This window comes from Lepidochelys kempii, chromosome 14 (assembly GCF_965140285.1).
Source record: "Lepidochelys kempii isolate rLepKem1 chromosome 14, rLepKem1.hap1, whole genome shotgun sequence".
Taxonomy (NCBI): domain Eukaryota; kingdom Metazoa; phylum Chordata; order Testudines; family Cheloniidae; genus Lepidochelys; species Lepidochelys kempii.
In genome coordinates, this window is record NC_136393.1 from 44027055 (window position 1) to 44051067 (window position 24013).

At 46.4% G+C, this 24013-nt stretch overlaps 1 protein-coding gene across 2 annotated transcripts in view; it reads right to left on the bottom strand.

Annotated features, from left to right (window-relative positions):
* Window positions 1-24013, bottom strand: part of LOC140898034 (uncharacterized) — a 302273-nt gene that overhangs the window by 28635 nt on the left and 249625 nt on the right. The window lies entirely within an intron of this gene.

Sequence of the window (24013 nt, forward strand, 5' to 3'; positions counted from 1 at the left end):
GGGACCCCCTCCCCGGGGCTGGGAGCTGGGGCCTGGGTGGGTTGGATCTGGCAGCAATCTATCAGCTGTAGATGCAGGGGCATGGACCAATTGGGAAGTGACCAATCAGGGCTGTTTCTGAGCTGCAGTCTGTCTGCTCTGCAAAACCCCAGGACATTTGCTATTATGGGAAAACCCCGCTCAGACAGAGAAAGCAGGCTCATAAAAGAGGTTCTGTCTGGGAAAATCCAGATGTATGGTAACCCTATTTGTTACTGAAATATGTCATCGTTCTGGGGAACGTCCACAGACTAACTCCTCAGAGATGACAAAGGACCGACCGTGGGTGTTAGAAAACTCTTATCTGGCCATCCACCAATAGGAAGAAAGGGGTAAACAAACAAATTTACAATTCATCTGAAGGACGGTTTGGAGCTCATATAAGCCATGGAGTTGCCTGACCCAGCAAAGACTTTTCCACTAGAAAGGGTCTGAGTTTAAGAAGGGCGGGGGGGAAAGGACTCTGGCCACCTCCCCTTCCCCATCACTACTTTCAGTAGCATGATCACTTGAAAGAAAATAGGAGCATCATTGAACTCGGGGGAGTAGTCCTAGCTGGAAGGCTTTCCAGTGAGCATGGACTGCTGAAAGCTTTTGTGTGAGAGAAATCCTTTTGCTTGTAAGGGTATGTCTACACGCCAAGCCAACACCTATGTATATTAGGTTGACTTACAGCCACCACAGTAATGACTGCGGAAGCCGATGTCCACATGACCCTCCTTGGGTTGGTGAGGCGCGTTCTCACCAGGAGCACTTCCACCAACCTAAGAGGGGTAGTATGGGGAGCTGAGAGCCTGCTCTGTCAACTCCAGCGGCAGCTCCCACCTAGGAGCCTGACTGCCCCACAACTCTGGGTGGGCTTCACCCCTCTCCCCTCTCTGTTCCCTGCAAAGAGCAGGGTAAGCCACCTGGGGCTTCTTGACCCCCAGCGTTCCCCTCCCAGTTTGACACCAGATCATTGAAAGCTACAGTCTTTCAACCAGTTGTGCACCCACCTTATAGTAATTTCATCGAGACCAACGAATTTCTCCCTGCTGGTCAGAACTGAATCTAACCCTTCCCCCATCATCAGAAAGCAGAAGTTGTCCCCGACGCATTCCCAGGACTTATTGCACAGTGGGTGCTGCTAGGATGGCCAGGTGTCCAGTTTTCGACCGGAAAGTCCAGTCACAAAGGGGACCTAACAGTGTGCGGTCAGATCGACTGACTGGACACCCAAAGTCGAGTTACTATGGGTAGGGGAGGCACTGGGTCATCACCTGCCCCTGCCCCTACTCAACCGGGGCTGCCTCCTACCTGCATTGAGCAGCTCCAACTCTCAGCCCCCGCTCCACAGGCAAGTCCCTCCTGACCCAGGCAGGGAGGGGGAGAAGAGGAGTTGACGGGGGGAGAGCAGAACCTTGGGGGAAGAGGCGGAGTTGGGGCGGGGCCTCAGGGGAAAGAGGCGGGGCAGGGGAGGTTCCGGCTCTTCTGTTGGAGTGTCCGGGTTTTAAATATTACCAAGGTGGCAACCAAAGTAGCTAGCTGAGAGGCTGTGAAAAATACGAACAAGCATACACATATCACTTTTCACAGCAGCAGACTTAACTTGCTAGCAATAAATAAATTACGATGTTGATGTTGTCTCTGGGTAAGGGGACTGTTGGTCCCCCACTGACACTTAGTGGGGTGGGGGGGGTTGGTTGGCCCTCCCCAGCACCAAAAGAAAAGGGAACAGCCAGTGGGAAATCAAAATCCTGAGACTGACAGTGGGGAGGGGTCAGCACTCCAGGTCAGCCTGATTGACAGGGCAGGCAGGCCAATGAGGGAGTCAGGAGCAGTCCAGAGCCGGGTGCTGTAAGCAGCTGGGGAGAGCGAGGGGGGACCCTGGGCAGTGGGCTTGCAGCCTGGACTGAGAGGCAGATCATAACCATGACTGGGGTCGATGCTGGGAAGAAGGGTCCTGACACCCAGAGCACAAGGGCACCTGGCCACCTCCAGAGTAACTCTCCAAGCTGCTGAATCCCTGCAGCACAGCCAGGGCCTGGGCAGGAGGCCTGGGACGTGCGAGGAACAGACTGTGAACTGCCCAGGCATTCCAGAGGCGGCTGGTTGTGGTTCATCCCACAGAGCGGGGTGATGTGTTTTCCTTTCACTGTTCCCATTTTTTTATTACTTGCTGCTGAATGAATTGTATTTGTTCTGAACTCTGCAATGCTCAGGGAAGTGTCTGGAGCGGAGAAAGCACCCCGGAGGGGGGACACCCTAGACCCTGTCCTGGGGGTCGAGCCCCACAGGAATGCTGGATCCAGCCTTGTCCGGGTTACGGCGACTAGAGTGGAAGGGGAGCCCTCAAGGTCATTCAGGTCTCTGGGTGAAGGGAGTGGGAGTGAAGACTCCACCTGGGTGGTGTATAAGCCAGGAAAGTTCCTCACAACAGCGGGACCATTCCCCCGCTTACCTCTGTGCATATTTATTGGTTTTTCCTAAATTTAATTAAGTATTTTAGGGAAAAGTGTCAGAGCGGCCACCAGCGAGAGCCACCAACTCTGAGGCCACCAAAAATTTTGTCGTGAGAACCCCTGGGCTAGATGATCCTGATGGGCCCTTCTGATGTTAAAGTCTGTGAGTGTAAGGGCTTGTCCCCCACCGGCGAGATTAAAGCCCTGCCATGGCAGCGCTTGAAGGTGGCTTGTGTAGTCGTGGCACAGCAAAAAACCACCTCCGTGAGGGGCGTAGCTCCCACCCAGCGCTGGTGCGCTGTCTAAAGGGGCGCTTGCCGGAGCTGAAACTTGCAGAGCTCAGGGGGGTGGTTTTTTCACACCCCTGAGCGAGAAAGTTGCAGCGCTGTAAAGTACCAGTGTAGACAAGCCCAAAGAAGCCAGACGCAGAGATGCGAAGCGCGGTGCGGGGGATATCGCTAGAACCCAGGAGCAGCTGGGTGGGAGCGATCGCTGGGGTCAGTCCCGGCAGCAGGAAGTGACTCGCAGCCTGTGACGACACAAATCTCAACCCTCCCCTTTTGCAACTAGGTGCAGTTTCCGCCACGCAAAGTGACCATCTTGGCTACTTCTCAGGACTTGCTACTGCCTGGCCACGGTTGCACATCAGGAGGGATGGGGTTTTGGTGGAAAAACACTCACGATTTGCTTCCTCCTTGCTGATGTGCCAAATTGATTTTACCACCTGGTCCAGGGGTTGCGAATCAGGAGGGATGGGGTTTTTGTTCGAAAACAGTCACAATTCCCTCCCTCCTAGCTAATGTGCGCGGTTGATACGTGAAAAGGGAGGTAAGGTTTGGGGGTACCGAGCATGCCCATGAGCCCAAGGTGATACCACAGTGGCCCCTTTGATTTTATTCCCTGGCTTCCTCCTTGCTTATTTCCAATGACTTGGATGCCCATGCACCTGCCACTGGTCCAGGGATGGTTGCAAATCAGGAGGGATGGGGTTTTGTGGCCGAAAACACTCACGATTTGCTTCCTCTTTGCTGCTTTTATAATTTGCATTATACACATGGACACAAATACTGAGAATATTTTTTTTCAAATGAAAAACATTTATTATTATAATCTGGTATATAAATAAAAACATTTCTTTTGGTTGCATTATGTTTTGAACAAGAGACATTTAAACACAATGGGTTTTGGGGTTTTTTGGTAAAGAAGGGAACTATGCACAATTTTTGCAGTCGTATTCTTTCTTCTCATCAGTCAGGTAGTCTTGACTGGTTCCTTCTGGAATGCCGGGCATATGTGCCCACCTCTTGCAAGAATCACACTGGACCTTTGCTACATAACAATTGAGAAAATGAAATCACAGAAGTTATAATGTTACACATACTTTGCATTCACCCATGCTATTCCTTCCACATGTCAGCATTACCTAACAGATGTCTATCAGCATGATGAAAATGTTTACTGATGTGGAATTTTTACAAGAATCATGATCCTTAGGCAGTTTATGGCATTTATTTCTCATACAATTCTGTTTCTTACCATCATACAATCCTCACAGTTTTCCCTGTTGACAAGGTTGCAGAATGTGCAGTAGTCCTCCACACTTTCTGAAAAATCAATATAGCGCAGTGAAATGATGAATACGTTATGACCAACACTGAAAATGCAAACCTTGAGTTATTAATTAATGTCAATATTTTAATCCAGTCACTGGTTTGAATATATCTTTTCTTTTTTGAGAGTCATATTTTCTCAAATTTTTACTTTACTGCAGCTGTATATATGAATACCAATTTCATTCAGCTGGTCGATCAATAGGAACCATTCACCCCATTCAGATTTTTGAGTACTTGAAGATATTATTGATTCATAGTCACCATTACAGAACCAGACCTGTGAGATATCCCACTTCAGGGATATTAAGATAATGTCTGCTACGTGACATAATTCCACTCTTCCTGTTATCTTCACATGTGCCTAATGAGTCCACAGTACATGGTAGAAAGTAATTACCTGACTCCTTCTTTAGAAGAATTGCTATATGTTTTCTAAACGCAGTATTAGCCTCTTGGGTTGTTTCTACCATACTGATGTCTTTGTGCTGCAAATACGTTTCTGCAAACTAACAACACTGATATTTAGAATAAACATCATAATGACCAGAGGTGAAAGTGGGCCGGTCCAGCATACCGGTAAGAACCGGTACCGGCCCGTACACGGCTGACGTTACACTTCCTCTCTGGCAGTGCGTTATGCTTTAACATCGCTGCCCCCTTTATCACGTTCCCCCGCACATCAGCGACCCTGCCATAGGGTCAGGCAACGCTGTTGCATGCTACTGGCAGGGCCGCTGACAGTGGGGGAGCAAAAGGGGCCCTGTGTTCTGGCAATTTACAAGAGCCTGGTGCTCCTGGCCACTGCAGCAGCAGCAGCTGTCAGGAAGGGCTGGCTGGTGGAATCTGGCCCCCCAGCACCGCACCTTCCGCCGGAAACCCCATCCCTTCTGGGGGCCACAAGCCCACCCCACACACCTTGGCAAGGATGCCAGTGCAGTGCCCACTGGTAATCTCTGGCATTTACTTTCACCCTGGATAATTACACGTACATAACAAATGATAATGGCAATTTGGTATTCAATACCTTGAAGATGAGAGGTCCACAGTTGTGGCCATCACTGTGTCTGGGATGCTGAACAATTTTACTATTCCAATCAGATGAGGATTTTCTAGTTAATCGTTTGATGAAGTTTCTGAAATTTTTAGAGAGTATATTAGCAGACTGCATAAATGAGCTTTTCTTTCCTTTTTTTTCTTTCCTCTCCGGTTTCTGGACATAGATACAAATCAGTTCTATCTCTTTTTAATTAATGATTGAAATGACTTATTGCTCGCATATATACACACTTGCTTTCATAGGATTGTCTCACTCTTACACAATGTATCACCTGATTTGCCATGCCCCATGTTGATAATAACACATTCTCACTCATGCAATGTGCTACTGTTTCGTGTCCACATTCTGTGAAGTCGTTCCCCACAGTCAAATCACACAAGTTCACTCAAAGTCCATTACTAAGCATATTCAGTACAAGTCCATGCTGTTTCAATTTTTAGTTGTCGCTAACGGGAAGATATTACTCACTATTGTTACATTCCCTTTTAAAAAAAAAATGTCAGCAGAACAGTTCATGTCCACTGTAAAAGTAAGTATCTACTAAATCACCTCCAATTCCTCAGGCATGTTCTTTTGTATCTCATCTCGTCACACAAGGGGTCAATTATTAACAATTCTGTTTTTTTCACCAAGGCTATCTGGAAGTGTAAATATATTCACAAATTATACTGGTAATGCGATTATTTCAAAAATTTTATACTGACTTATCAAAAATCATCATGCAATTAGCATATTCTCATTTGTAATGTCTCAGTAACACACCAGAAAAAAGCATATTGTGAAATCATTGATCAATTCAATACAGACTGTATTCTTCCAAGTTACATTATCAGCGAAACTCGGACAGGAGCATTTTATTTTTAACATTCACATTCCACTTTCCTTTGCATGCACTGAACTCACTGAAAACCCGCAACACAGGGAATTATATCAGTGCTACCATAATTGTGTTACAAATCTCTTATTTAATACCACATTTATTGCCCACAATCCAGAAGTAGAATACAAAACATCTTCCCGCAAGAACCCAATGACCTGGTGTGTGGTAAGGAAGCAACGATATACCATTCTGAAGTAATTCACTCTGTATTTATTTTAAAAAAATTAGAAAAACAATTATAGTTTCCAGTGAAGCACACCATGAAATGTACATTACACTGTATTTCCCAATTTCATTAGATGCATTACTGTTAGAGTACTCCTCCACATCAAACATAGCCATGTATTTTCTGTTTCACCCTGGGTTTAACTCACTGAATGAAATTGTGCTTTGCTCATGCTACCTGTGAAAGTGTGTTAGCATTTACCTTCCCTTTCATTTGTGGAGCCCTGCCTGAGAGAATGACAGTGGAAACTACTGATGAGATGGCTTGTACCTGTTGACAGTCAACAAAGTTATTAATGCATTAATAATTCTGGCACATCAAGAACAGAATGAATTTAATATAGACAGACATGCAAGGGATCCTTAGTGTTACAAATCAGGTATGTAAGAGAGCCCTGTAAAAAGAAAAAGATTTGTAATCAGTGTGCTGTCTTACTTAATGTAGAAACTGATTAAGCTGTTTGCATACTTGTGTTTAACTGTACAGCCACTAACTGTGGCCCTCAGTTAGTCTAGTATTGTATGTCTGATATGCACCTCCAAATCATAGAATATCAGTGTTGGAAGGGACTTCAGGAGGTCATCTAGTCCAACCCCCTGCCCAAAGCAGGACCAATCCCCAGTTTTTGCCCCATATCCCTAAATGGCCCCCTCAAGGATTGAACTCATAACCCTGGGTTTAGCAGGCCAAAGCTCAATCCACTGAGCTATCTCTCCCTCCATCACTCCCTCCCACAAATACATTTCAGTAAATGTTTGGCAGCAGTAAATACACTGAAATGTTGCAATTTCAGGTTTATGTTGATATTTTAAGGGTATTTGGACTTAAATATGTTGTGCCACATATTCACGTGATTGTTTACTTATTGAATCAGTGTACACTTTCATGTACCTTCACGGTAAGTAGCCGACCTTTCCATCCGCTTTCTCAACCACGGAGCTCAAATATGCATCAATAACCTACAACACATGATGAAAGAAAAGGCACAATTTCAATAATATTTGATGAATCAATCCCGTTAACAAATACATGATTAGTGGTACTTAAATGTACCTCATCACTTATCCAGCTTCTCGGTTTCAGGCAATGAAATGCAGAGCCATGCAATTTAACGTTTCTCACTTTGGCCTCCAGTCTCTCTGTGTGTTTGCCGGTCATTACAAATTTGACTAGGAAAAAAATATTAACCCATATTATATGCATGGTAATACAGTTTCCTTTTTCTCTGTTTTACTACTGTGAATGCCACCACTTTGCATATGAAAACCTTTAACATAGTTCCATGTATGAAGTATGTTAATCTATTTAAGAAAGGTGCGGTAACCAATTACCTTTCAGAATCCATTGCTTGTCTTCCACCTCCTCCATAAGCATGTCATCAAAATTGTCATCAGCATCACTTGTATCATGGTTTGAAACATCTTGCCCTATATGCTCCTCTTCTTCCGTTGCTGTGACCTCGATGGTTTTCACCGTGCTGGCGTGAGATACAGTGCCCTCCACATTTCTAATCTCTTCTGAGGGTGTTTCTGGTTCAGTGTCACCAACTGCAATTTCAGTTCCGATTTTTCCCTCTGTTGTGCTTTCAGCAGCTAATGTGGGTGGCTCTTTACATGGTTTTAAGTGTGTGACACTGTACATGGTTCCTAACCGTTTCCCTGAGATAGTTTGTAATTTCACTCTCTTACCCTCAACAGTCGTAATTTTGTATGGTCCCTGATACCTAGGTTCCAGTACTCCTCCTTTTCTTGTTCTCTTTCTAGCGTTCAGTAACAGAACAGAGTCCGCAACATCCAATGTTATTTCCCCATATTTAGAAATCTTTCTTTTAGCATAATGTCTTTGTTGTTTTTCTTGTGCTTTAGAAATGTTACTTAGGGCCAGTGCAATGTCAGCATCATGTCTTGATTTCATATTTATGCTGTGCTCTTTGCAGAAATCTTCCCCAAATGTATTCATATCTGGGATCTTTGTAAACAAATGGAGAAGGGGTTGTATTTGTAAAATGAAGACACACTGAATGCCATGTGTACATGAAAGGTGCTGGTAATAACATACACTTACCGTGTAATTCTCTGAGACTTCTTCTGGAAGCACTGGGTCAGCACAAAACATTAGTCAAAAGGGTGAAATTTTTGTTGTTGCGTGTACTTTAGTTCACAAAGAAAACAAAATGGGGTCAAGTAATTCATCCCAATTACTCCCATTGTCATCAACCATCTTCTGCAATGCTCTGCAACAAATGCTCATTGACTGGTTTGTTTAAAAAAAGAAAGTCACACGTAAGGTCTTGACTGAAACAGATTATACATAATCAAAAAAGTGTAATACATGATGGAAAAGACTTTCCATGCAACACATTGCTTTTAAAGATCTTTTTGTGAGTTGCATCTTCTTGCATAGCACACTGTACTTGCCATTAGTACTGTAATATTCCCACCCATTCACTTACCTTTAGATGGATTTATTAGCATTTTCAATCAAGCCATTGGTTTGTGGGTGGTACGGGCTGGTGAAGCTATTCTCAATCTTTCACAGATATACAGGTTAAACTGAAAGAAAATAAGTTACACCATAAACTTACCTATAGACTTGTGTTAAGGAATGTTCCTTTGCGTATTTGACACTACTTTTATGTGTAATTAGCAACAGGAATAGCCCATCTTTTAATATTTGGTTTGTGCGTTTCTTTGGTAGATATGAAGACACCGAAAAATGATTTTATAGCAACCCTGACGGTGACCAACAACAGTTTATAAAAAAAAAGTGTGGTGATTGTTTGAGATCAACGGGTGACTGGAGAGTGAGTTCGACTACATAGTACAAATAACCAGAAAAAAACCCAGTGATTACCTTATTATTGAATTCCGGACCAAGATTGGTCAGTATCTGCTGTGGGCATCCACGTCGAACAATCATTTTGTACATGCCCTTTGCCACCTCAGATGCTGAATTACTTCTAAGTGGAAAGGCTTCCACCCATCTTGAAAGATAATCTATGGTTGTCAGTATATACTGGTATCCATCCTTTGTTACTGGTAATGGTCCTATTAAATCCATGCCCACCAATTCCCAGATCCGAGTGACCTACATACAAGGGTACCAGTTACAGTCATACCACACATGTTTCTTACTAAATGTTCTCAATAAACCCATATGTCATAAGCAGAGATTGTAAAGCCCATTTTTAAATACAGAAGAAGAAGAAAGAAAGAAAAAACAAAGAAAGAGAAGTACAGGAATGGGTAACCATACAAGAGTAAAGCTGAAGAAATATCCCCAGCCAGTGCAAAGGCGCATTAGAGGTAATTGCTGCACTGTGCTTTGCCCCTTGTATGTAATGGGCTCGTTTCAAAATCAAAGCCTCATTGTGTCGCAAGCAATAACAATGGATAATGATAAACAACAATGTGTCTGATTCCAAAATTCACCTTTATGCTTTTCAAGGAGGTATCCAGATTTAATTCCTTTCCCTCTTTCTGGCAAGTCAGACATGGTGCAATCGGTTTTTGAAGGAACAATATGATGATATTAACATTTTGTTATGGAAATCGTATTGCAAGGGAACAGAGTTCAATTTTGCACGCCAAATATATTTTTATATTTCTTTTATACGTTTTGAACTTCTATTTCAGTTGTAAATAGCCTTCTTCAGGATTTCGTTTCATTCCTTTACTTACCCAATTGGCATTGTCTTTGGTCACCCCTGGCCAATAGTGTGTTGATGTCAGCATATTCCTCGTTTTGAATATTCCTAGATGTCCACCCAATAGACTGTCATGATTCCTTTCAAAGAGTTGCGGGGCTTCTTTCATGGTATGCATGACGACAACCTTTCTTCCTTTTGCAGAATGGAACAATGTCCCCTCTGTTGATCATAGCAAATGGAGCATGGAGGATGATTAAGGTTTCTCGGGGCCCTGGGTCAGAGCAATTGTTGGGCCCCTACCCACCCTGTCCGAATTGTTGGACCCCTACCCACCCTGTCCACTGGCTGCACCACCTATGGCCCTATCCCTTTCGTCCTCTTCCCCAGGATCTCACCCATGTTCCACCTAAGCTCCCCACTGTTTTGCCTGCCCCACAACTCCTTTGCTCATTTCCCACCACTCCGCTCTCCCACACAGCCCCAAGACTGGAGAAGCTCTGTCCCCGTGTCACAGCCCCAGGGCTGTACCAGGGAGTGAGAGCTCCTCCAGTCCCAGGGCTGCGGCGGGGGTTTGGATGCTGCGGTTCTTTAGGGGACCAGGAGCGGGGTGCTGAACACACTTACTGAATATTTGTGACTCAGCTTCTACACGCAAGCAATGACGTGTGAACGTGGGATTGTAAGGGCTGGATTCACAGGCAAGATAAATGCAGCAAAAGGCAATCCTAAAATTTGTGAACTGTTATGAGACTTCACATAGACAAATAGTGATAAGAGACTCTTTTAAATACTCAAAATGTGTGACGCGGAGTTTGATGGAATGTAGGGAAATTATTTCACGGCATCGAGTCTCCTGTAGCAGTAAAATAGCACCGGGGCAGCAGGTTTTTATATTTTTGGGGGGCTGTCGAGAAATGGTCCAAGGGAGTTTTGCTGTGGGAGGGGGCTTGGGGTCAGTACTGGGTTTACAATGGTGCCGTGGCACCAGGCCCACCCTGGGAAGGGGCCCATTACAGGCCCCTCTAACCCATCCACGTAGCCGGGTCTGGCCCCTCACCTGGGGCAGTCCAGCACACAGGCCTTGCTGTGCGAGCAGCTCTCAGCCAGCAGGTTCCACGTGCCTGTAGGGGGCTCATCAGCCGCAGCTGGGGGCCACCATGCGGGCTCGGTAGGGCTGCTGGCCACGGGGCCAATGGGTGTGGGTGGGATCTCGGGAGTCACGTCCCAGGGATCTGCCCCGCTCCCCAGCACTGCTCCAGCTCTGAGCTGTCGCCGCTGCCTGGGACCTGTGGGGCCCCACCGGCCTCCCCGGGGGAAGAGCCCCCTGGGACTGGTGCAGAGGCTGGGCCAGTCTCAGCCAGTCACAGGGGACAGTGTGGGGGGGCTCAGCTGGGTGGGTCCTGCCAGGCAGGTGGGTCCTGAGGGAGCCTGGCCCGGGTAGGCTCTGCTCCTGCTCCAGCCTGGCTGATTGCACCACGTCCAAGGGGCCGGAGTTATCCTGCCCCAGGACCAGCTCTGGCTGCGCTGCCGGCTCAGCCTGGCAGACGCAGTCACCTCCCATCAGGGCCGGCTATTGTGGCTGGGGGTCAGGGTGTGGCAGAGTAGGTCTCTAGTGGGTCTGGGAGGGTGCTGGGCAGTGCGGGGTGGGGAGAGCTGTGTGTGTCGGGGTGCTGGGAAGTGTGGGGGGTCTGGGAGGGACACTGTGCAGTTGTGGCAGTGGGGCGCACTGGGCAGTGAGGGGATCTGTGAGGGGGGCTCTGGGCGGGGAGGTACAGGGCACTGTGCAGTTGTGGGAGGTGGTCGGCTAGGGGGGCACTGGGCAGAGAGAGGAGCTGTGGGGGAGTTCTGGGTGGGGGGGGCTGTGCTTGGCATAGTGGTCTGTGGGAGGGTACTGGGCATGGGGGTTTGTGGGGTCTCTGGGTGGTGTGGCACTGGGCGTAGCGAGTCAGAGGGGTGCTGGGCAGGGGGGTAGCATGGTGCAGCATGGGCCCGCCCCCAAGGGGAAGAAGCATGATGGCAGTGCAGGGCTGGGCTGGCCAGTGTGCGCCTGGCAGCTCCCGGTTTGTAAACAGTGTCCTTGTACTGGGCTGGGTGGAGCGGGGCTGTCCCTGCCGTGCCATGACCCATCTTCCATTGCCCCCAGCCAGCCCCTCGCTCTGAGGACTCTGCCCCTCTCCCCCATGTCCCCATTGCCCCCATGGGGGCCCACAAATATGTTTAGCACCAGGCCCACAAAAGGTTAATCCGGCCCTTTTCAGGGTGCAGGCTCTGGGATGGAGTTGGGGTGCAGGAGCGTTGCAGGCTATGGGGAGTTTGAGTGATGGGTGCAGGCTCTGACCTGGGGCAGTTGATTGTTTCTTCCTAAATGGAGTACTTTGCATTTCTTCTTTTTGAATTTCATCCTATTTACTTCAGACTATTTCTCCAGATCATTCTGAATTTTCATCCTATCCTCCCAAGCACTTGCAACCCCTCCCAGCTTGTTATCATTCACAAATTTTATAAGTGTACTCTCTATGCCATTATCTCACTCATTGATTAAGATTTTGAATAGAAACATACCCAGAACCGATCCCTGCAGAACCCCACTCCTTATGCCCTTTCAGCCTGACTGTGAATCACTAATAACTACTGTCAGAACTGTTTTCCAACTAGTTTTGCACCCATCTTATTTTAGCTCCATCTAGGTTGCATTTCCCTAGTTTGTTTATGAGAAGGTCATGGGAGATAGTATCAAAAGCCTTACTAAAGGCAAGATAGACCATGTTGACCACTTTCCCCCATCCACAAGGCTTGTTACCCAGTTAAAGAAAGCTATCAGGTTGGTTTTACGTGTGAGACTGCTTAAATTAGCTACATCAGATGGCCTTTATTAGCAAAGCAGGACCTGTGGCTGCTGCAGGAAGCCCGATCCTACAGATAGCATTTTCACACAGATGTGTAAGAAACTGCCACCTGTAGGGATGTGCTGCCTGTAACTGCTATATTTGGTGAAGCTAATTCCTACAGGTGGCAGTTTCTTACGCCCTAGGTATGTGAGGCTGCTATCTGTAGCAATTTGAAACCTGTAGCAGAGAGAGCGTGAATTCTTACCATTAGCAGTTCCTGAGAGCTGCGAAGGGCTGCACCTGTGGACGCTCAGGTAAACAGTGTCTTGCAGCCAGCTAGTGGCTTTCCCTTACAAGCCGCAACACATAGTTTGAAAACCCCTGGCCTAGCACAATAAGCAAACCTACCCTGCTATTTTCATTAGGAGCAAAAGAAACTAGTGCTGAATACTGCAGCTGACAGAATGTGTTGTAAACAAGTATCACACAGATCTGTCTCTTGTTAGAAGAGCTTTCTGCTAAACTCTGCACATGCCCAGCCCAATCACACTCCCTACCTTCATCTGGCTTCTCTCACTCAGCACAAACCAAAATCCACACAAGATGACATTTGGAAAGATGACAGTTTCAGTGGATGAACCTGCCAGATAATAGCTGCTCCTGCTACTGGAAATGTAGTGGGGGAATTGTCATAAATATAAAGGGAAGGGTAATCACCTTTAAAATCCCTCCTGGCCAGAGGAAAAATCCTTTCACCTGTAAAGGGTTAAGAAGCTAAAGGTAACCTCTCTGGCACCTGACCAAAATGACCAATGAGGAGACTTTCAAAAGCTGGGAGGAGGGAGAAAAAAAAAAGGGGGTCTCTGTCTGTCTGTGTGATGTTTTTGCCGGGGACAGAACAGGAATGGAGTCTTAGAATTCAGTAAGTAATCTACCTAGAGATGCGTTAGATTATGATTTCTTTAAATGGCTGAGAAAAGAGCTGTGCTGAATAGAATGAATATTCCTGTCTGTGTGTCTTTTTTGTAACTTAAGGTTTTGCCTAGAGGGATTCTCTATATTTTGAATCTAATTATCCTGTAAGGTATTTACCATCCTGATTTTATAGAGGTGATTCTTTTTTACTTCTATTAAAAATCTTCTTGTAAGAAAACTGAATGCTTTTTCATTGTTCTAAGATCCATGGGTTTGGGTCTGCGGTCACCTATGCAAACTGGTGAGGATTTTTACCAAACCTTCCCCAGGAAGTGGGGTGCAAGGGTTGGGAGGATTTTGGGGGGAAAACGTTTCCAAACAATGTTTTCTCAGGAACCCAGATAAAGTTTGGTAGTGGAAGTCCAAGGGTAAAATAGTTGGTACCTTGGGGAAGTTTTAACCTAAGCTGGTAAAAGTAAGCTTAGGAGGTTTTCATGCAGGTCCCCACATCTGTACCCTAGAGTTCATAGTGGGGAAGGAACCTTGACAGGAATATACCAGAGAAATTACACTGATCAGGCCTTCTGAGAATTTACCAGGGAAATCCAGAAACTTCATAATTTGGGATTCTGAAGAAAAGTACAGGGAAATGAGAGCCAGGATTTCCACTGACTTGCTGTGTCACCTTGGGCAAATTACATCACCTTGTGTGCCTCTGGTTTGTCCCCTCAACTTTCCCCTGCCGTGCTAACTCCAGAGGAAATAGGCCAACTACAATTCTGATTTCAGCAGCAGATCTTTTTACCCCTCTGGATCTATCGCCAGGTGTTAGATAGAAGTTGGTGTGCCTCCCACCTCTCTTGTGTAGTGTACAAAAGAGATCGAGAAATGATTTTTGCAAACAAACATTCCATTCCTACATGGAAACTATTGACATGCTTAATAAATGGAAGTGTGTCAACAAATTCTTTAAAAACAACTGTGTGGTAAGCAATACCTTTGAGAAACCATTCTTTGTCTTCATCACCACGTCATCAAAATCACCTGGGTGACTGCTTGAAACTCCTGACACTACACACCCCTCCTCTTCCATGTGTGTGACCTCCACTTGGTTGTTGTGAGGCTTGTGAGATACGTTGCCTCCCATTTCTCCTAACTCTGAGGTTTTCACAGTGTCATCTACAGCAGTTTCCTTTTCCATGTTTCTCTGTGATATGTTTTCCATATCTAATTTTGGAGGCTCTTTAAATACTTTTAGTTGGGAGATACTGTAGCTCACGAAAGCTTATGCTCAAATAAATCTGTAAGTCTCTAAGGTGCCACAAGTACCCCTTTTCTTTTTGTGGATACAGACTAACACGGCTGCTACTCTGAAACCTATACAACATTGCTTTACCTTTCCCTAACTTGTTTTCTAATTTAACTCTCTTACCCTCTACAGCAGCAATTTTGTATGGTCCCACGTAGGTAGGTTGTAGCTGCCCTCCCTTTCTTGTTTTCCTTCTCGAATTCAGTAACATGACAGTGTCACCAACCTTGAAGGTTATTTCCCCATGCTTATGAGTCTTAGTTTTGGCATACTGTATTTATTGCTTTTCTTGTGCTTTTCTTGTGCTTTTGAAATATTACTAATAGCCAGTTTAGTTCCAGCATCACGTCTAGCTTCAATTTTCATGATATACTCTTTGTAGTATTCTTCCTCGAGTTCCTCAAAATCTGTTGGTTTTGGAAACAAATGGAGAAGGAGTTGTTTGTAAAATGAACAATCACAGAATACCATATGCACCCGAAAGCTGAAGGACACTTACCGTGCAGTTGTCTCAGACTTGGTCTGGGAATCTTGCCTCAAAGCCATACAGTAGTCGATAGGGTGACAATTTGGTTGTCGTGTTTGGTTTTGTTAGCAAAGAAAATACGTCACCAAGAGATGCATCCCAATTAGTCGCATTGTCATCAACCAACTTGCACAATGCTCTGTAAAAAATGGTGATGGATTATTTGTGGGGGAAGGGGAAAGGACTGTCTTTACTGAGAGAAATTGTATACAATCAAAAAGGTGTAAAGAGGCCATCCTAGTGCAGTGGGATAATTCCTTTTACTTGAAATAAAAGACAAGCTGAGTTTCAATGTACTTAACATTTGAAACAATTTGTAGCTTCTGTCCTAGTGCATTCTCCTTTCTATTAATACTGTAATGTTCCCTGCCCTAAAATGACCTTTTGATGGATTTGTTTGTGTTTTCAGCTAGTCCGTTGGTTTGTGAATGGTTTGGGCTGGTGAAGCTAGGTTGTATTCCCCGTGTTTTTTGTGCACATCTCTAGGTTAAGCAGAAAGGGGGGAAAAAAATGTATGCCATAAACTTTCCTTTGGACAGGTTTGGTGTGTAACCCTAACCCTTTCCCCAGATACCTTATGAGGCATGCTTTATATGTAAGATCACGATGATATGAAAACGTGGAATATGGGGTACACTCCCCCCAGGAATAGAATGTCACACATTCACTTTCTGATATAGCTGTAAAACTACTCTTAAAAGTTTTCTAAATAAAATCCCTGTTTAAAAATGTATGATGTGTACCTTCTAGAAATGAAATTTAAATAGAGTCTTCCTGACTAGTGATTTAAATTATGATTTAAATAAATTTGATTTAAATCAAATCCACCATGGTTTAGGGCCAGCGTCATAGCCTTATGTACATGTTTATTACGCAAGAAATCTTAAGGGACACTTTCACTGTATGACAAGATGGTTAGTTGCCATCCTCAAAATACCCATTAGACAAACACTTGATACCAAACACATTTTTGGAGAACAGAGAACCAATCCCATATTCCTATATTTTCAGGACTGTTTAAAAAACATTTTGCAAGTGGAATTTCATGGCTATTGCATGAAAAACCCTTAATGAAAGTCTGAACATTTAAAAAGAAATCTTTATTAGTCCCTTTCCACCTCATAGTAAGTCACACAGTCTATTAATAAAAAAAAAAAAACCACTGAATGCACACACAACATTGAGAGTAGTGAAAAGCATTATAAATAGTATGTGAAATACTTAATTCCTTTGGCAAGCAAAATCTACCATTGTGCTTTATACAGACTTCCACCTCTGTCACTGTTACACACACAGAAGGAGCAAAGAGGTATCACCACAAAAATTACACTCAAAACTGTGGTACTCACATGTCACCTCATTGCTCTCTCATTTAATTTTTGAAACATTTTCTTTAGCCTTTGTCTTCACTGTTAAAACTTAACTTTTCTTGTGGTGTTTTGATAAGTTTTATTAGCAGTGAGAAAAAGGGGGTCTGGCAGCTCCCCCAGCACCGCTAGATCCAGCACCGATGTGCTGGTTTGGAAATAGGCAGGAGTTTAACACCAGAGCTGCGTGTACCAGAAAGTCCCCCAGAGCTCATCTACCCTGAGAACTCCTAGTGAGGGCATGACAACACCCCTCCCCCAGATATCTGCTGCTCAGAAAGCGTCGGAGTTACCATAGTCCCATGTAAGGTCAGCTAAAACTCAGGGAATGTTCCTTGTGACAGATTCTCTACCAATGCTCCATGCTCCCTGATCTTGCCTGTTTTCACCCCCTGTGCAGGATTCTCCATTCCCAAACCTGACCTGATCGCCCGGCTGGAACAAGGGGAAGAGCCGTGGGTCCCGGATCTCCAGGCCGGTGAGGAAAGGGAGAGTCTGAGAGGCACCCGCACAGGTGAGGAGTCAGGGAAACTGAGACAGAAACATCTGGTGAGAGAAGGAAAAAGCTGGGACTCCTGAAATGTGCCGTGAGCAAAAGCCCCCAGTTAGGTCTGCCCCATCTCACCCAGGTCAGGGCTGCAGTCAGCCCGTGTCATATTATGAAGGCAAATATCAGTCACAGCTTCCCACCTATCCTGTTAGCTGTCGGGAATTTCCTCCCTGACTTTCCTTCCCTGGGAGTGTTTGGGTGGGATGTGGAGGCAGAATCCAGTGTCTCCATCTCCCCAACTGTCACTGTGTTGTGTTTTCTCTTTGCTATTCCTCTTTCTGTCCTTTCTCCCCGGCACAGGCAGTGACTCCTGTCTGGATTCTCTCTCTCCCAGCAGGTGATAGGACAGTGAGTGAGAACAAGGAGGAGAATCAGCAGCAGGAAGTTCCTGGGAAATTGGAACCGCAGGAGACTTTTTTCAGAAGCGCCAAAGGGAATTTTTCCCAGGGCTTAGAACCGGGAAATGCCTGGGGAGATCAACACAGATCAGTGATGCAGCTGGGAAACTGTCCCAGGAAGAAACTGGATGAATGCATTCAACATGGCGAAGGATGCAAGGATCCGGAGGAAACCCCAGTCCAGCAGACAAGTCACAATGAAGTGAAACCTTACAAATGCCTTGACTGTGGGAAAAGATTCCTTTTCAGTGCAAACCTTATTATTCATCAGCAAACCCACACTGGAGAGAGACCTTACATATGCCTTGAGTGTGGGAAAAGTTTTAGTCAGAGCTCCCCACTTATTACACATCTGAGAAACCACACAGGAGAGAGACCTTATAAATGCCCGGAGTGTTGGAAAAGTTTCAGTTTGAAATCAACCCTTAGTACACATCAGAAAATCCACTCAGGAGAGAAACCACATAAATGCCTGGACTGTGGGAAAGGCTTCATTCAGAAGTCGCAACTTATTATACACCAGAGAGTACACACAGGAGAGAGACCATATAAATGCCTTGAGAGTGGGAAAAGCTTCATTAAGAGCTCAGCGCTTACCAAACATCAGATAATTCACAAGGGTGAGAGCAACCCTACGAATAGCTTGACTGCAGGAGAAGATTCAATTTGACTTCACACATCAGTGATCAACACAACAGAGACCTTGAATGTTGGGGAAGGTTCATTTGGTGCTCCCGGAGTATCAGGCATTTGCAGATCTGCACAGGGAAGAAACCTGTGAGATGTTCTCAGTGTGGAAAATGCTCCAAGTGGAGCTAACACCATGTTGGACGTCAGACTCCTCCACATAGCAGGGAAATTCTCTCAGGGCCTTGACCAACGCTGGCCATGGTGACAAACCCATTTCCTTGTTCCCTCGGACATCAGGGGCGTTTGGCTCCCAAGGACCCAGCTGTCCATCACTGGGGTGAGGATCCAGCAGCAGCCGAGCATCAGCTGGTCAGTGACCCTCTGGTTCTGCCTGGTCTAAGCAAACCCCAGGCAGAGGAGGAAAAGTCTCGATCAACCCCTCCTCCCTGCTGCAGCCCTGGGTGTTGAGCTGATGAGCCGCAGGTGGGGGAAGGGAGAGAGAGAAACTCCTCCAGCCCCTCCGTCTGCCTGGCTGAAGTTCCGCCCCCCCAGATGGGATCCCCCTGCCATGGAAATGAGGAGAAGGACACTTGGGCCAGGCCCCACCTTCACTCTAGACACCTGTCCCCACCCCCTATCTTCCACCAGCCCCTGGGCTGGGCTCCCCCACTTACCTGGAGCTGTTCCCTGCAGGGGGAGTGTCCCTGGGGGCTGGTAACTCCTCCCCTCCCCAAATCACCCATGGCCCTGGGCTGTGGGAGATCAGAAGTTAAGGGACCAGGGTGATGGGTTCTGGGGAGGAAACTGGGGATTGAATGGTTGGGGCTGGGGGAGCTGGGTGCTGGGGTATCGGGTGTGTGGGGATTATGGGATAAGAGGCGAGGGAGAGCACAGGGGTAACGAGATGGTGCCTCTCCTCATTAACCCCTCTGCCCCGTCTCCCTGCCCCCGCTGCATTCAGGCAGCACCACTGGGAGGGGCTGATTCCCGCAGGGCCTTTTCTTAGAAGCCTGGATTTCCCACCTCTGCTACTGCAGTATCAGCCTCTGAGAGGGAAGCAATGTTGCTTAATGAATAGAGCACTGGCCTGGGACCCAGGAGACCTAAACTTATTCCCAACTCTGCCAGCAGCTTGCGGGGTGACCTGAGACAAATCTGTGCCTTACAGAGGGGGAATAAATGGGGAGTGATAATATCAGCCTCCAAGCATCTGTCTAGGGCAGGAAAAGTGGTTGGGATTAGCTAGGGCATCTCCTTTGTTCCTCCACCACTTTTTCTTGTCTAGACTGACCCTGAGCAGTTTATTCCAATCCCCCATTAGCAAAGTGATTGTCAGAGTCACTAAGTGCCCCCTTTGCTGTGAGATTGTCTCATTTCCAGACATCCTCACATTCCTCCACTTTATGGTGAAAAGCATTTAATTTTTGGTGCTGTTTCTCCCTTATACACCTGGATTCAATAGATTCTAAAAGAGCTGGAGCAGGGCTAGTAAAATAATGTGGTGTTTTACCTTCTGTGTTGTTTGAGAGGGACGGGGTGAGTCTGGAGGATTCTCTCCTGCCCCCATCAACCTCACTCATCTTCTTTGACAGAGCAGCCTCTGCCCAAGCCATAGAGAGGTTATCCTTTTCCCTTTCTACCCCTCCCGCTTCATGTGTGTCATTTACCAAGTGTCCTTTGGCTGCCATGCTTCGGAATCACACTTTAATTTCTTTGATCCTCAATCAGGCGCCTGAGGACTCAAGAAGAAAATGTCACAAAACCTGAAGGGGGAATTCAAATGAATCCCAAAGCACAGTTTGAGCTTCAATCCTAGCCTCCATCTATTGGTAAAGTGGCATCTGGAGTTTTTTGAGCCAAATCCAGATAATTTCTAGACGGGAAGTTTTTGGTTAGGTTTGTCTTTTTTTCCTTTTTCTTTTATTATGATGATGCTAAAACTTTTGACAATAACACAGCCAAATAATGCGGTGGTGCTGAGTAAAGAAGGTTTGGCCTGTTCAGAAGGAAATGGGTAAAATTGTTCTTCAGATTTTGAGTCTTAAGATTCTCTGGGATTTCACTTCATGAATGGGAAAGTGGTTTGTAGCCCACCCTGGTTTGTGGGTTTTTCTCTTTTTGGTGAAGGCTGTTCTGTCACGTATTTTGACACTAAATTAGTTTGACAGGCTGTAGCTCAGATTTCTTGGGGACTTCAAAAGAGAAATGGTCATTTGCCAAAACAGTCCTTTCTGATTTTCTTTTCATATTTCCCTAGCCTTTGTCATTTTGTTCTTTGTTCATTTCTTGTTCTTTGAACAATGAAAATGATCAACATCTATCTGCAGAAACTCTTCAGGACGAGTGCTGGATATGCACTCTGAGAGTCAGAGATATGGAAGGAAGTGACTGCCTGATCCCTGCAGAGATGTGAGATACAATCAGGATGGGGAGAGGGTGGATGGGTGGGTGGCCAGGGCCTTGAAAGGGCACTCTTTGCTCTTGCGAGGCTTTGAACTGTGAACTCACTGCATAAGTCCCAGAGAGAGGAAATGTCCTACGAGTGCTGGGTGAAGTCATCCTTGAACTCTAAAGGGCTACAAATTAAGCCCCAAGAGGACTGCTGTGGAGAGGGGTCAGTGTCTCCCCACTGCTGAGAGGAGGAGGGAGGGCAAGTGCCTCTCTCATGGATTGTGAGTGGTTTTTCTACTAGCTTTAACTTGTTCCTCTTTCCCTGGGGGCCATGTGTGGCCGGAGCAGCAATGTGCTGGGCTGTGGCTGAAACGCACCATGCTGAGCTGGGCATTGGATTTTCGAGGTGTGCGGAATTCAGCTTTTATTTCTTGCTTTGAAAAGAATAAAGTAGAATTTAGTTTCTCAAACTCCCAATGTCCCTTGTCTTGAATAACATGGGCGGGGGGGAAATGGTCTTTAATGGACTCACTCAGACGCTGTCTGGCTGTCACCTATTGACGCAGCTGGGGAAAAAGCTGGTATCATTCTGGGGCGCAGTAACATGAGTGTTGTATGTAAGTTGCAGGAGGTCATTGTCCCACTCTGCTCGGCCCTGGAGAGACCAAAGCTGGAGTCCTGTGTCCAGTTCTGGGCACCACACTTCAGGAAAAATGAGGACAAATTGGATCAAGCCCCCAGGAGGGCAAAATAAAATGACCAGAGATCTAGAAAACCCAACCTGTGGAGGAAGATTTTAAAAAGTGGGCCTATTAGTCTTGAGAAAACCAGACTGGTGATGGTCTGCAGCCTTGCTAAGGGCTGTTATACAGAGACTGGGGATCAGTTGTGCTCCGTGGCCACTGAAGGGAGGATGAGAAGTAAAAAATGTTAAACTGCAGCAAGGAAGATTTAGGTGCGAGATTAGGAAACTTTCTAACCATGAGGGTATTTAAGCTCTGGAATAGCTTCGAAGGGAGCTTGTGGAATCCCCAGCATGGAAGGTGGGTGGGTTGTTTCTTTTCTAAGCCTGTTATTTCACCATCCCTGAGCTCCTCACACTGCAGGTTCCGACTGTGATGTTTCCTCCAGATGTCCCAGACTGTGAATCTCCTTGTTACCCCCCCCCCCCCAGCCTCGGCGCGAGGGAGACGTGCTTCTGCTGAACTGGGTGTCTGTTCCCTGTCCCCTCCAGCCTTAGCTCCCCACACAAACTCCCCAGGGCTCTGCTAGTCCTTACTTTGCCTTGCAGGTTCACACTAGACGTAACCTTTTCCTCCAGCCCCTCTGACGTGTCCTTCTGCAGTGTCCAGCCCCTCTCCACTGGACACGGAGAAATTCCCAGGTAAGCCGGCCCCAAAGGGACAATACCAGCTTGTTTGATTCAACTGAGGGTCGGCGCCAATATAACATCACAGCACTGAGAGATAATTTTAGTGAAAACAAACAGGAGTTTATCAATGAAGCAATAAGACCAACAGGTTACACATACAAACACCAGGTATATCGGGATTCAGACAGTCTGAGTTTAACTTTAACAAGTAAAATCCGTGGCTAAAGCATTCTCCCAGGGTTGCCAGCCGTCTTCACTGGGATCCCTCTTTTCACAAATGCAAAACGTGCTCTCCTGTTTTGCTTCCTGAAGGATTGCAGGGTGCGGTTCTTGTTCCCCAGGTATAGTCCAGTAAACCGCTCAAGTGCTCTCTCCCCCACCCCCCTGTATTTGTTCTCCAGTGTGTTCTTTCTGTTGGTCTATATGCCAGTGGCTCTCAAACTTTCCCAACCATTGTATCCCTTTCAGGAGTCTGATTTGTCTCCCAAGTTTCACCTCACTGAAAAATGACTTGCTTACCAAATAAGACAAAAATACACAAGTGTCACAGCCACCGCACTATTGCTGAAAAATTGCTTCTTTTCTCATTTGTACCTTATAATTTTATAAAAGAAATCAATTGGAATATAAATATTGTACCTACATTTCAGTGTGTGGTCTATAGAGTGGTATAAACAAGTCATTGTATGAAATTTTAGTTTGTCCTGACTTCGATAGTGCTTTTTCTGTAGCCTGTTGTAAAATGAGGCAAATATCTAGATGAGTTGATGTCCCCCTGGAAGACCTCTGCATACCCCAGGTGTACACGTACCCCTGTTTGAGAACCACTGCTATATGGAAACAGGACTTCAATTGTGTTCCTTACAATGCTTCATCTACCTATGAATTGTGGGAGAGAGATGAAAAGAAATCCCTCTTCTGGCAAAACCGGTTTGTCAGCCCCGACTGGATTCAGACTTTATATACCAGAAACTGTTTTAAACTTAATTCCTTAAAGATCATCTGCCCACGCTTCTTTCAAGGATCATGAGGAACAGTGTGACATAAGCCTTTATTAGCGACTTCCCATGACCCGTTCTGGATAAATACTGTAAAAGCAATGCATGAGGAGTGGGTCAGGCCTGATAGGTGTTGCCCTCATAGAACAATGCACCCTTTTCCCCTCAACACTGGAGCTCTTAGTGTCATACCCATGGACAGCGGGTAACCCCCCCCCCACGCCTTCGGGGAGCCTAGTGCCCTGGCTCCACCCCTTCTGCCAGAGGCCCTGCCTCTGGCAGCCCCCCTCACCCACCAGAGCCCTGAGTCCCCCCACTCCCACCATGTGCTGGAGGAGGACCGGATCCAGCCCCCGCCTGACCCCAGGCCAACCCAAGCACCAGTCCAAGCCGCTTGCCCAAGCCACCCTGAGGAGGGACACAGCAAGCAGTGGGAACCTCCAAGGGTGTGGAGGTGGAGTGGGCAAGAGGCAAGGAGGGACTCACAAGGCAGCACCTGGGCAGTGGGGGTTTCAGGGAGGGGAAGAGGCGGAGTGCACGTGGGATCACCACAGCCCAGGCGTCTGGTGGTGGCTAAGCCTGCTGCCCATGCTTAGACCAGAGCTGCTAATTCTTCAGCTTTTCAAACTCTTCTAGGGCTTGGTGGGGAAAATGTTTTATCTGCAATGGAAATCCCCCCTGGCTGGCATTTCCCATTAGGGTTGCCAGGTGTCTGGTTTTTGACCAGAACGCCCAGTTGAAAAAGGACCCTGCCCGCTACAGTCAGCTCTGCCAACCAAGCCGGTAAAAGTCCGGTCGGCGGTGCTGCAGGGCTACGGCAGGCT